Genomic DNA, 13,579 nt, shown 5'->3' on the forward strand with positions numbered 1-13,579 from the left:
TTTCAAATGCACGCAAGTCAGACTGGTTGTTGTGCCAAAAAAAGACTCATGGTATGATGCAAAGCATTTCAACTACTGACCAAGATTTTAAGAAATGGTTTAAATGATTGGCCAGAGCAGCACTTCTGAAAAATCAAACCACTTATTTAGGTGTCGGAATACAGATTTAGGAACCTATCTTGAAGAACCAATTTTTAAAAATCTTGGCCATTGTGTTTATTTTCCATTATAAAAGTAACACTCCACAATACCTATAGAATATATACCCGCATTTTATAAAACACTGACTATTATGCCTCAATTTGATAAATCCTGTAAATCAGCAAAATGTAACATAGGTTTATAGATTTCCCATAATCTATGAAGCACATTATACAAAGAAAACGGGGTAACAAAACCTTATGATTTTTTAAATGAAGCCCCTCTAAGAGTCAGAGTTTGTGTCACAGAAATTATGGCCATGACAAACATGCAGGCTTTACATGTACTCTTATATTAGTTACTGTGAGTTTTGACTTTGTTCTGGGCCAAGATGTTTTGGGGCACTACATTTCTGATCGGCTGCAGAGGAGACCAAGGGATAGATTCACAAAGGTACTTAGGCACCTACATACAATTTTGAGGCACCACTGAGATTAAAAAAACCCCACTCAGCCATCACCTAACCCTGTAGGCACTGAAATTCACTCGGCACCTAGGTTTCTGCCTGTGAGCATGTATACTGCCTTCCCTCTCGACATCCAGGCGCCTGCCTAAGCCCCAGAGCGACCCATGCACCAAGGGAAGACAGACACTCCTCCATCTAACTCACTTGCAGGGCCCGAGCCAATAGGTGTGTTCAGAGGCCACCTAACTCCACCCAAAACATCCAGAGCCAGAGCGAATGAGTGTACAGCCTGGTGGGTAGGACGCTCACCTGAGAGATGAGAGGCCCAGGGTCCAGTCTCTCTGCTTTAATGACTATTTATCCAAAGTGGAATGGTTTCACCAGGAGAGACTGAGGTAGACACACATGAGAATACGCCATAGCTCAATGGTTAGGGTACCTACCTGAGAGGGGGCAGATGCCTCTTCAAATCCCACCTCTTCTCATGAGGTGAAGGGAGAATTTCAACTGGTCTCCCGCATCCCAGGTGAGTACGGAATCACTGGGCTAAAGGTTACGCAGGAGGTCTCCTCCTCCCCCCTCTCCCACTGGCCTCTTTCAAGAAGCTCCTTAGGCACCTAACTCCGGGAGAGGGTTCATACCTGAGAATCGCAAGCAGAACTAGGCTCCTCCCTGCAACCCAGCCTTAAGCACCTAGTTCTGTGAGAGGGGTGGGGCTTAGCACACACCCTTGTCATCAGCATTTCCCACTGGGTAGCTTGTGAATCGTAGTCTAAGGTGCTCTCTCTCTATCTTCATTGTATAGGGAGTCAAGGTGCCAACTCAGGCTCTGCGAGTCACAGTGTTGTTCCTGTGATTTCCTCGCCTGAGTCCCTTTGCGAATTTAGCCCCTAGAAATCAATACAAGCAAACTGACATCTGAAAAAGGGAAAAGGTGGGTGAGGTGATATCTCTTATTGGACCAACTTCTGTTGGTGAGGGAGACAAGATTTCGAGCCACACAGAGCTCTTCACAGACCTGAAGCCATAGACCTGTGGCTCAAAAGCTTGTCTTTCTCACCAACAGAAGTTGGTCCAATAAGAGATATTACCTCATCCATCTTGTCCCTCTAATATCCTAGGACCGACATGGCTACAACTACACTGCATACTTCTAAATAAGAACATACAAAGATGAACCGGACAAGAATGTACAGAGCAGGATTTCAGGTGAGGCTGACAAAAGGGAAGGCAAGCCCTCTACTCTGTCCACACAACTGAGGATTTACTCATCTTTCAAAGCACAGAAATAACAATTTGTTCCTTCATCCATGTGTGCGACCAGAATACTGGATGATTCTGAATTAGAGAGAAGTTGATTTAATTTGACAGTAATTCTGTTACATAGAAAATCCTCCCAATCCAAATGCTTGTTTCAATAACAGATATTTGATTTAAAGCAATAGTGAATATAACAGAAGAACGGCCATACTGGGTCAGACCAAAGGTCCATCAAGCCCAGTATCCTGTCTTCTGACAGTGCCCCAAAGGGAATGAATAGACAGACAGGTTATCATCAAGTGATCCATGCTCTGTCACCCAATCCCAGCTTCTGGCAAACAGAGGCTAGGGACACCATTCCTGCCCATCCTGGCTAATAGCCATTGATGGACCTATCTTCCATGAATCTATCTAGCTCCCTTTTAAACCCCGTTATAGTATTGGCCTTCACAACATCCTCTGACAAGGAGTTCCAGAGATTGACAGTGCGTTGCGTGAAAAAAAAAAAGTCGATTTTGACTTGACAAATTTCCAAAGATTTAATTTTCTGATATCAAAGGGGCTCTATGGTACAATAAGATTAAGAGAGTAAACCCTGAGAAACATGTTTTTTTTACGGTTTCCCTGTTGGTATTTAAGAGTCTTCATTTAGCCAACAACTTCTCCCTTGTTAACTGACTAAAGAACTGCACCAGAGGTATCCGTAGTCAGAGCACTAGACAGGCTGATGTTAACCAACCGGTCATCTACACCCATCCTGAGCAGGGTTAATTAAAATGCTGGCAATATACACTAATACTACCATAGGCAGAGCCGCACCACAGGAAGATTTTAGAAATAATGATAACGCAGGCACAGCCAAAATGTCTAGCCCAAAGCAGCTGTCAGCAAAATACACACACTAAACCATAAGATCATTTCAGACAAAGATGGTGCTTTCTTATACCTAACTGCAACAAACTCTTACTGGGAAACAGCTCTATAAGAAAATGAAGTCCACTATCTGTCAGAACATAGAACTAATCCATAAACAAATTAGATGGAATTCAGAATTCCCTTGCTGAAACCAGAAGAAGAAGAAGAAAAAAAAAAAAAAAAGAAGTTATATGGGATTGATATTTGAGTAACTAAGCTGGAAAAGCATTCACGTGGGCATGAAGCCATTTTAATGTAAGGATGAAAGACTGCAACATGCAGATCTAAGCTATAAAATATGTCAAGTGAAGATTACGAATAAGCCTGGAAAGTGGAGTTTCAGCTGCAGAAAAGCTTTATCTGTGCTCTGAACTTCATTGATTGCTTTTAACTCTAGTTTCAGCGGACCCTGCATGACAATGGCAGGTAATACGGAGATAGCACCATGTAAGACTGAATTCTTAGAGTAGTAACAGGTTTAAGTGGTAGCCGTGTTAGTCTGTATTAGCAAAAACCACAAAAACGGGGAGTAAATGGACACAAATTCTAAATGGACACAAATCTGACATCAGGAATCATAACATTCAAAAACCAGTAGGAGAACACTTCAATCTCTCTGGTCACTCAATAACAAACCTCAAAGGGGCAATTCTTCAACAAAAAAAAACTTCAAAAACAGACTCCAACGTGAAACTGCAGAACTGGAATTAATTTGCAAACTAGATACCATCAGATTAGGCCTGAATAAAAACTAGGAGTGGTTGGGTCATTACAAAACCTAAACTTAATTTCCCCAATACTAAATTTCTCCCTTTTACTCACACCTTCTTGTCAGCGGTCTGTAATGGGACACTCTCTTACCACTTCAAAAAGTTATTTTTCCTCCCTTGGTATCCTGCTGTTAACTGATTTATCTCGTTAAACTGACCTAACACTTGGTAAAGCAACCCCCATCCTTTCATGTATTTATACCTGCTCCTGTATTTTTTACTTCATACATCTGATGAAGTGGGTTCTAGCCCACGAAAGCTTATGCCCAAATAAATGTGTTAGTCTCTAAGGTGCCACAAGGACTCCTCGTGTTTTTAAGAGTAGTAAGGAAAGCAACCACATTTTCTTTTTCTAGCACCACATAGGGTGCTCAGGAAGAGACTTCCAGCCTTTAAATGTTAAGAAACCAAACAAGTTTTACCTCTGATCATTGTACAAGCTTCCCATTGATACTAGTGGTTTGCTGTGGATAGTATGTAGAAGGTTACCTCAGCCCCAGTACTATAATTAAAATTGGAATTTAGCCCTCACCACATAATGAGTCGGCACATCTGCATTATGCTCCATTGAGACCTAGGTGTTTCTGGTTGTTTTCCATGCTTACTGGCATCTTCCTGCACTAGAAACTTGCTAGTGAAACACCAGGATAAAAAGTAACAATCACGGACACATTCTGAGCTAATTGCCCAGGGTTTGCTTTACAACAATCAATCACAGTTGAGGATCAGATAGCTGCTGTACTCAGGTTCAAACTAGCTATATCTGTCTAACTAACCTGAGGGTTTGTCTACACTTACAGCACGTCAGCGGCACAGCTTACCAAAGACACTATCTATGGCGGTGGAAGAGCTTCTCCCAACAGTGTAGGTATTCCACCTCCCTGAGAGGCAGTAGCTGCGTCGACAGGAGAAGCCCTCTCGTCGACATAGTGCTGTCTATACCAGGAGTTAGGTCAGTATAAGCGTGTTGCTCCGAGGTGTGGATTTTCAAACACCCCTGAGTAACACACTTATACTGATATAAGTTTGTAGTGTAGACCAGGGTTAAGTGTTGAAACCCCAGGACTGCTCCTTTCAGGCCTGACTCTCCAGTATAAATAGCCGTGCTTGTCATCACATTTGAAGTAAGATGGCTAACGACTTATTCACATTTTTTGTGTCTTGCATTTTAAATATAGTGCTATTATGATGCTGTTGGGGTTTTCCCCTGTGCAGTACTCAGTGGGGAAAAAAAAGTGAAGAAAATACAAGTTATAAAGAAAAATATTTACTGCATTCTCCTAGGTAAGATGGCTATTATTGGTCTGCCTTTTGATATCTAGTATTTGTATTTTATTTTTGTCTTTTTTTTTTTTTTTTTTTTTTTTTTTTAAAGCTACAGACCCAATGATAGGATAGATCATGTTTCCTCTGTGCTGCTGGGGCTTCTTGTGCCAATAATCTGACTATTAAAGCACCCCAAATACTGACTTCAATAGTTATGAAGAAGCTGTTCTGTTCCATCACATCAATTTAAGGATTAAGAGTTCCCTGCAGCACACATTAATAACACTGCAATGGTTCCAACAACCAACTGTGTGAATGAAACACTTTTAGAAGCAGAGTTTCTTTTATGTAAGCCACCGTGAACTATAAGCACTCTGTGCGTTTTTTGTTTTCAGGCTCTGATTTAGACAAAAACCACACGAGGCCACCTTCTGTCCTAGATTTTCTCAAATATCTAGGTGGGACAATTTGCTTAGCATACACAAGGCATTCCTAAACACGGTCATTGTGTGGATCACAGCATACAAGATTGTTTCAGACCACCATACATCCTATTTATGAGTGCAACATTCTTGTGGTAAACACTGCAATTGCTTCTGTGGAAAATGGTAGTAAAGTATTTCTGAGTTTTAGTTGTCTTCAACATATTTAGTCCTTTTTGAAAAGGTTTAAATCAGTCTACTTTTGCCACTTTTCCCTCTTCCTTGACTTAAGCCTCCTTAATTTACTTATTCTTACTTTAAAAAACAAAACAAAAAAACCCTAAAAAGAAACACCCACACATGCTTTAGATACCTTGACACAGTTAAGTTTAGCATCACTAAACACATGTATTTTGTGACTTATTCAAAGTCACTAGGTAACTAGGGTGTATATGTATGACATTATTGTACACAGTATAAATACATAGATATGCCAACAGATTTTGCATAGTGTAAGATTGTTGTGCAAGAGATAGTTAATCTAGAAATAGCATAAAAAAAATCAAGGCAACTGCAATTTTATATTCCTATGTTTGTTTATAGTACATTAGCGACCAGTATTCCCTTTCAGCTGAAAGCTAACATTAGTTTCTGGAGCAAGAAATCATTCAAATGAGATTCAAGAGACAAATAGAGGCTTCCAACCTAGTCTTCTGAAAGCAATTCATTCTGGAAATTAACCAACTTTGACCATCTGATTTCAAAGCCAAGTTTTTACAGTTTTCTCCCAGTTGCTTATGATACTCTCTTCAGATGGCAATATTACTGAGCTTACATATAGGAAGTTTTAGGAAGCAGTCTTAAAAATGTGTTACCAGATCACTAGTCAAAAGGTAGATTTTTATTTCAAAACCTAAAATGGTATTCTTATTATCTTATTACCCTTAAAAGTTTGACAACTTCTAGCACTGTTAAACTACTGGCACAAATTCCACAGACATAATATCCATTTCTCAGCAGCCTCATAAATTTAGCATTGCTTACCCAGAAACTCTAGGAATTTTAGCCCATTAGATAGCCATTTTAAGTGAATTTTTTTCCACCTCAGAACCTGTAATAGCATCAATGTGACTATTAAGTCAAGTCTTCCCCCAAACAAGTAATTCAAAAGGAATTCCTTAAGGAAAAGCTAGCGACATGATTTTAACTGAAGTTAGAGGTATGAAACAAAATTGACGTAGAAAGCAACAATCAATAAATAACACATTTTATGGAAGTATTTTTTAATCATTCAGTAAATGATTGGTGGGTTGTGGGGGAGGGGGAAGGTCTGTGTTCTATCACACATGATGAATACATTTACAGAAGATCTTAAAACATGTTTTGAATAAAGAAACTGTCTTGGCAAACATGGTGTTTAGTTTCTGTAGCTAAAGCAAAGAAATTCCAGGAGTTTAAGGACTACCAGATGGCAGTACTGTAGTTAATTAGAAACTGGGACAAGGAGTAGCTATATAGCTCCAGATACCAGTACTTATTTTAACCATATAAAGCAAGAGAGACTCCCTTAATGAGTAGAAGTGGTATAAAACACTTTAAGCCCTTCAAATAGGTTTGCACTTTTAACCAAGTTTCAGGTCACTTGACACTTCTATAGGCTGGTTTGCTGAAATAAATTTGCTATTAAATATATCCAGTGAATGGGGTAAAATATATCAAAGGCATGATCTCAATGGGATTTCTGCACTTTATTTCAGTGGAAGCAAGATCTCACCCGCATAAAGTCACTTTGAAGGGACAGTGCTCCGGTAAACAGTCAGCAAGTCAGAATAAATGTCATTGTGATCATCTGTGAGGTGGCTGTACTGAAAGGACTAGTATTTTTAAAGCTATGCCAGTCCTACTCTAGGAGCTGCAATTTTGTCACCATGAGGTTGTGGGGGTTTTTAAGTCTATCATTGTGCACAAGAAACAGGATTGTACGAGACAAAGTTCACTCAGAATTGGCTTAAGTTCTATCTAGATTTTTGTATGTTTATACGGGCTTGTTGCTTTACACTATACTATTATTCTTTTAAGTAAATGTACGAAAGGCCAGATGTTAATTCACTCATACAGATATGCTGGCAAACCCTGCAAGATTATGTTGTGAATCTGCCATTAAAAACAATCTTCAAAATTATGTTGCAGTGCACATGGAATATGAAAAAGTTGTGGATTGAAAAACTGGACACAGGTTTCTACAGATGCCTATATCGGTTATTTGTTTAAAAGTCTCCACTATACTTCTGTAAAGGTCTATGATTAGTTTGCAACAGAAATAGTGTCTTAGAACACTACAATTTGACATAGGGGCCTGAGCAGGGAAACTAACAGGGGGGAAAAAAAGAGATGTTCACAAGCCAGATCCCTTTAGCAATCAGCCATTTGGCCTGGGTAGAATAATCTATGCTACTCAAATATTTTAAAAGGAAAAAAAGAAAAAGAAAAAGAAAAAGCAGCACGATTACCAAAAGACAACACACACGAAGAGTGTTCATTTTTCAAACGAGAAAGATTACTTTTTTACAAGAGGGGAGTACAAACATCTCAGAGTGTTTATTTCAGAAATATTGGTAGGAAGATGTCCCACCAACTTAAAATGCTCATGCTTTTATTATCCTCTTCAGCCTTTGAGTCAAGTGGCTTAACCTTCCCCTTCATTGCATCTTGATTTCCAAGGGCCTGAAATGGCTTATGACTGACCAGAGGCTCCATCTCCGGTGGGAGACATTTCCTTAGTCTTTGCCTTTTGTTTAGTTTTTCAATTTCTTTTCGAGCCTTTGTGGTGAGAATTTCTCTTCACCCACACACCTTATATATTAGGCAGAATTTCAAGTATTTAGTGCTATTACCAATATTTGTAATTTCATGGACCACCAACCCAAGTAGTTCCAGGGGAATGGGATTTAAAGAAAAAAGGACCTTCAGAGTGTAGACTTGGTATATGAATTTTAGATAATGCTTCTGGGTAAAATAAGGTGTTGGGATTAGACTTTTAAAGTCTACGTCATTTGGAACCTGCCTAGCTAACAGACTGGTCCTCCTCGCACCTCCCTCCACTGACAGCAAAGTAGCTGACATCAGTAGAAGGGTTTAAGCAGAAACCCTTGGTTTAAATGGGAAGGGGTGAGTGGCAGGGCCTTCTCTCTACACCAGCTCTCCTCCCTCCAATCTGATAGTGCCTATATTGGTTAACTTTCAGGGCACATAGCAAAGCACTGACACCCCCCCCCCCCAGACTTGAGGAAACACATTGTTTGAGGAATAGGAAGGGACAGCGATGAGAGGACTGTGTACTTTTTTTAAACTGAGTCTTTAGGCCCACATTCTCCCTGGTTTGAGAAATCCCTGCGTGCAGACTTGCAAGGTTCTCCTATTTGTGATAAGGGCTTGGGAAAGGAGAGGTGAAAATAAATGAAACAAGGATCGTCTGATCCGAACTGCCTGCCTGAATATGCAAGGTTATCAGTCATGAGAAGATTAACAGAACTCTAGTTGCAGATTTTAACATGCTTGATAAGACAAAAATCTTATCTTAGAAGCTCTGCAAACATAAGTCACATCAGATCTAAAGGGGGAAGGAGGGGGGGGGGGGAAGAGCTACTTTTAAATAAAGATAGAAATACATTGGGTAGTTGTATTTCATACAGAGTTTTAGTCTAAATGTGCATGCACAAATCAAAGTAAGTGATGTTGAAAATATAGATGAATATTCAACTATGACACATTTCTACAGTCTGAGTATATACCAAGAAGAACCTTCAAAACTTTGAAATAGTTAACATTTATGCTAGTTTCCCATAGCTTAAAACCTAGTTAGAAAAATGAACTTGAGAAAAAAAATCTTCTCCACGGTATGAATTTATTCAGACTCCCCATGCCTGGGATCTCTAAAGGACAAGAAAGTGTCCAGATAGTTAGACATACAAAAACTCTACAACTTTATTTTTCAAAGCTATAGACTACAGCCAGTTAGTCAGTGTCTAGGAGAAATCCTCGCTTTAGTGCTGAAGCCATTCCCTAAAATAGGAAGCGTGTTTTGGAGTGGGAATGTTTCTCAGCTAGGTCACCATTGTCTGGAACCAGTGAGTCATAAAAGTTACGCTGTTACACATCAGCATGACAATTCTTAGAAAAATGAAACCTCAAAAGCCACCCTCACTATTTCAGACTTAAAACTCTGCTTTTTCTGAATGCAAGTGAAGTTCTATGGATCATATTTCATGGCTTAAGTTTATGCAGTTATGGACTGGTCTTTATAATAAAATAGTACTCGATAAAGTTTTACAGTACACGCCAAAGACAAAAAAATTGCTTTTCAAGTCACTTGAGGTGATAAGACTGTAGCTATGTTAGAAGTTGTACATTATTACACCATAAAACAGGTCACAATATGCTCTTAATGAGATTTACTAGCGTCAGAGACAGTAAGAGACAGGGCTTGAATAGACGGTGGGGTAGTGCACATAAGTGGGGTGTGAATTCTAATGTGCACCCAGTCATGCATTAACTGGCCCACGTAAACCTTGCTGGCATGCACTAAATTCCTCAGTGCATGATAACATAGTCCCATTTTGAACAGTACTATGTTACCACGCACTGAGGAACTTTTAGTGCATGCCAGCAGGGTCTACCTGGGCCACTTAGTGCACAACATGGTGCACCTCAGAATTCACACCCCACTGATGCGCACTGCCGCACTGTACTCAGTACATTTATTATAGATTGTGCAGTTGGCCAACTGTTTAGATATTTATTTGGGCTAAGGCCAACCGTTCCCTTGCCTCTAAAGTAGAAGCAGCAATCTGAGGACAGTTCTTCCAAAGAAAGGTCTCTACGTATCCAATAACCTCTGAGGATGCAGGACAAATTGGATCTGGTTTCAACCCCATGAAAAATGTGGCAGTAAGAAATTAAAAGACTGATGAGGTTAGGGGGAGCAAGAGAGGGACTAGAACAGGTACTCTAACCTCCGCCTTCTCTCCAGCCTCTAACACTGCAACCATGCAGCTTCCTAAGTCAATTCAAAAAGCTATAGCCATCATATTCCTAGTCCATCACTTAGATCATTGGGAAGGGAGGAGACAATCGCATGAACATCAAGATTTTATTACGTTAATTTTATAATGGGGAAAGTAGTTTTGTCCTTATCTTTTCATATAAAAATAGCAGGTGTTTTGCTCAAAGTTCAACACGCAGAATATAGTTCACACTTGGGCAGAGATCAGAAGTGGAAAATTTTAGCCCCAAAGGCTCAAAGTTATGAGACTCTAAACAGAATGGAAATGCCTAGGGAAGTTTCACTACAGCTGTTGTAATACACCAGTTATAATAGAATTTTAAATTATTTTTATTAAGATACCTCCCCTTCGCGCCATACTGAAATCTGCCATTCCTGCCACTTACTCTATGAAGTGAAGAAAGAAGCCATGAGCCACACAGAATTAAAAGGGGCTTAGGAGGAGAAAAGAAGGACTGCAGCAATGCCAGGTGAATTATGTCACATCATAAGAAGGTCCAGAAATAGAATCGTCTGCTATTGTTAAACATTTTGATGCTTTCCACAAGTGGGATAAGATCCCCAGTTTTTTACCTCAAGTTAGCTAGATGCCTTTTAGAGAGCACACACATCCGTCCCTTCCCCGCAAAATCCCCTTTTGCTTAAAAAAAAAACAAAAAACACCAACCAAAAAAACCTCTTAAAGTATAGTTAAGAGTTAAATTAAGCTCTTGTTAGAGTAAACAAAGTGAATAAATCCAGTTCTTCTCTGCACCAGACCATACAAAGAATCGTAAGAACTGCAACAATACCAAGTTTGCCAGCATTTACTGGTGCCTTCAGAACATGAGCCACACAGTCTATTTTAAAAACAGGCCATGTCAACTTCATAGTAAGGGAGAAAAAAATCCACTGACTCTTGTTACATGTCATCTAAGGTTACCTGACAGGAAGAAGAGAGGGAGAGGAAGGAAATCTATTTTTGTTCCCCACCTTGGTTACTTTGTGGATAGTCAGTTGTATTATTTTCCTTTGTCATGTTTTGTATGTTTGTCTGAGTTTTTCACACAGCAATACATGAGAGAAAAGCCATCTAAACATAGGAAAATGCAACTGCAAAAGCCACAAAAACTGATCGGGGCAGATTTACTACTTAGAATTTAAAAAACAGACTAAATTTAAAGTGGACAGTGGCCCTTTAAATGGAAAGTTTTTCTCCCATTCCTATCCCCCTCCAACATGGAAATTGTTACACTATTACCAGATCCTCTCCTGGTAGCAAGACTGAAAACATATGCGTTGTTAATTCTTTATTTACTCTCGGTCTATAATGGAAACTGGTATACCAGGGGTTGGCAACCTGCAGCACGTGAGCTGATTTTTAGTGGCACTCTGCTGCCAGCCGGGGTCCCAGCCACCAGCCCTGCTCAGCCCGCTGCCGGCCTGGATGGATGGAACCCCGGGCTGGCAATGGGCTGAGCGGGGCCGATGGCCGGGATCCCGGCTGGCAGGAGCCGGGGGATGGAACCTCAGACTGGCAGCGGGCTGAGACACTCAGCCTGCTGCCAGTCTGGGGTTCCGTCCGCCGGCCCCTGTAAACGTAAAATGTATTACTGGCACGTGAAACCTTAAATTAATGAAGACTTGGCACACCACTTCTCAAAGGTTGCTGACCCCTGTGGTATACTCTTTAGTTCTCAAGTGCTTTTTTCTTTAGAGGCTTTCCCAGTGTCATTAATTGCTCAGGGTCATAAGGACTTTCATTAGATCCATGCTATATACCCTGGGGCACTCAAAAAGCTTTCTCGGGATTGCATTTTGGTCCTGACATTTTAGGATAAATACCACCTCATTCTTTTGAAGCTAACTGGAATTCCTTCTAGGAAGAAGGGGGAGGGATAGCTCAGTGGTTTGAGCACTGGCCTGCTAAACCCAGGGTTGAGAGTTCAATCCTTGAGGGGGCCACTTAGGGACAAATTCAGTACTTGGTCCTGCTAGTGAAGGCAGGGGGCTGGACTTGATGACCTTTTGAGGTCCCTTCCAGTTCTAGGAGATGGGATAGCTCCATTAATTTATTTTAAGAGCATATTTACAGCCATGAGCGATGAAAGACAGAAGCAGTGATGGTGCAAGAACTGATCACTAGATACAATAGGAACATGTCCTATTATTGAACAGGGAAAGGAAGAACAAGGCTATGGTCATTATGGCTTTCCAGCCTTTCCCACTTTGCAATGGAAGTTTTAAATTACCTCTGCAGAAGAGCAGAGGGGAAAGCCTTATATTTTTGTCTCCAGAAAGCAACTGAAAGATGGGAACACCAGGACGAGGCTGCCCTTGGAGCAGTTTTAGGGAAGGAACTGCACCTATAATCAGTTAGGCCATTTGCAGTCTTTAAGAAAAGTAGAGACTGAGCCAGTGTTGGAAAATCCTAAGATATAAAGAAACAACATGCTACTTAGAGATCAAGGACAAGACATCTAGAAAGTCTTCTTATGTTTGCAACAGAAGAAGGACAAGTACTGTATAACATTCTCCCCCACCGGCTGGTTTTATATTAACTCTCCATGGGGAGCACGACTTATAAAAGTTGCAAATATAGCTTTTCCAGTTTCAGCGAAAACCTACTTCATGTTTGCTTATTTGTGTATTATCAGCAAGAATGGGCAAAGTTCCGGGAACAGCGCATGTTTCTAGGCACCGAGCAATTTACATTTTATAAAAATAGGGGTTTTTTTTGGAGGAATTCAGAGGACATTCTATACTGGATGAGACACCATTTTAAAGAGGTAGGTCAAATTTGATGTCTAGACCAGGGATTGGTAATCTTTGGCATGCGGCTTGCCAGGGCCGGGCCGGTTTGTTTACCTGCCGCGTCTGTAGGTTCGGCCGATCGCGGCTCCCACTGGCCGCGGTTCGCCGCTCCAGGCCAACGGGGGCTGCGGAAGCGGCGTGGGCAGAGAGATGTGCTGGTGCGCTGTGTGCCAAAGGTTGCCAATCCCTGGTCAAGACTACTTGACTGTGTCCCTTTGAGAAGATGTGTGTTCCACAGCCCCGCTTGCATCATTGCCCTTCAAAATGCCCATGCCACACAGCATCAGGTTGCGTTTAGTGGTCAGATGCAACAGTAGTTTGTTAGGAATGAACCAGATTTTAGTCCTCTTAGCTTTCCCCTTGTCCATCAATCATACAGTATATGGCAGCTTGTTATATTAAATTAAGTGTCCTCCCCCAGCAGATTGCAACACAAGAACTAATAAAAGAACAGACGTGTCAGCAGTGAGAATTTTAGCACGAG

The 13,579-nt window shown here is 40.8% G+C and overlaps 1 protein-coding gene across 5 annotated transcripts in view; it reads right to left on the minus strand.

Moving 5' to 3' along the window:
* The window catches only part of FERMT2 (fermitin family member 2), a 95,012-nt gene that overhangs the window by 33,715 nt on the left and 47,718 nt on the right, over positions 1-13,579 (minus strand). The gene's annotated exons all lie outside the window — the stretch shown is intronic.

This window comes from Trachemys scripta, chromosome 4, assembly GCF_013100865.1.
Source record: "Trachemys scripta elegans isolate TJP31775 chromosome 4, CAS_Tse_1.0, whole genome shotgun sequence".
Lineage (NCBI taxonomy): Eukaryota > Metazoa > Chordata > Testudines > Emydidae > Trachemys > Trachemys scripta.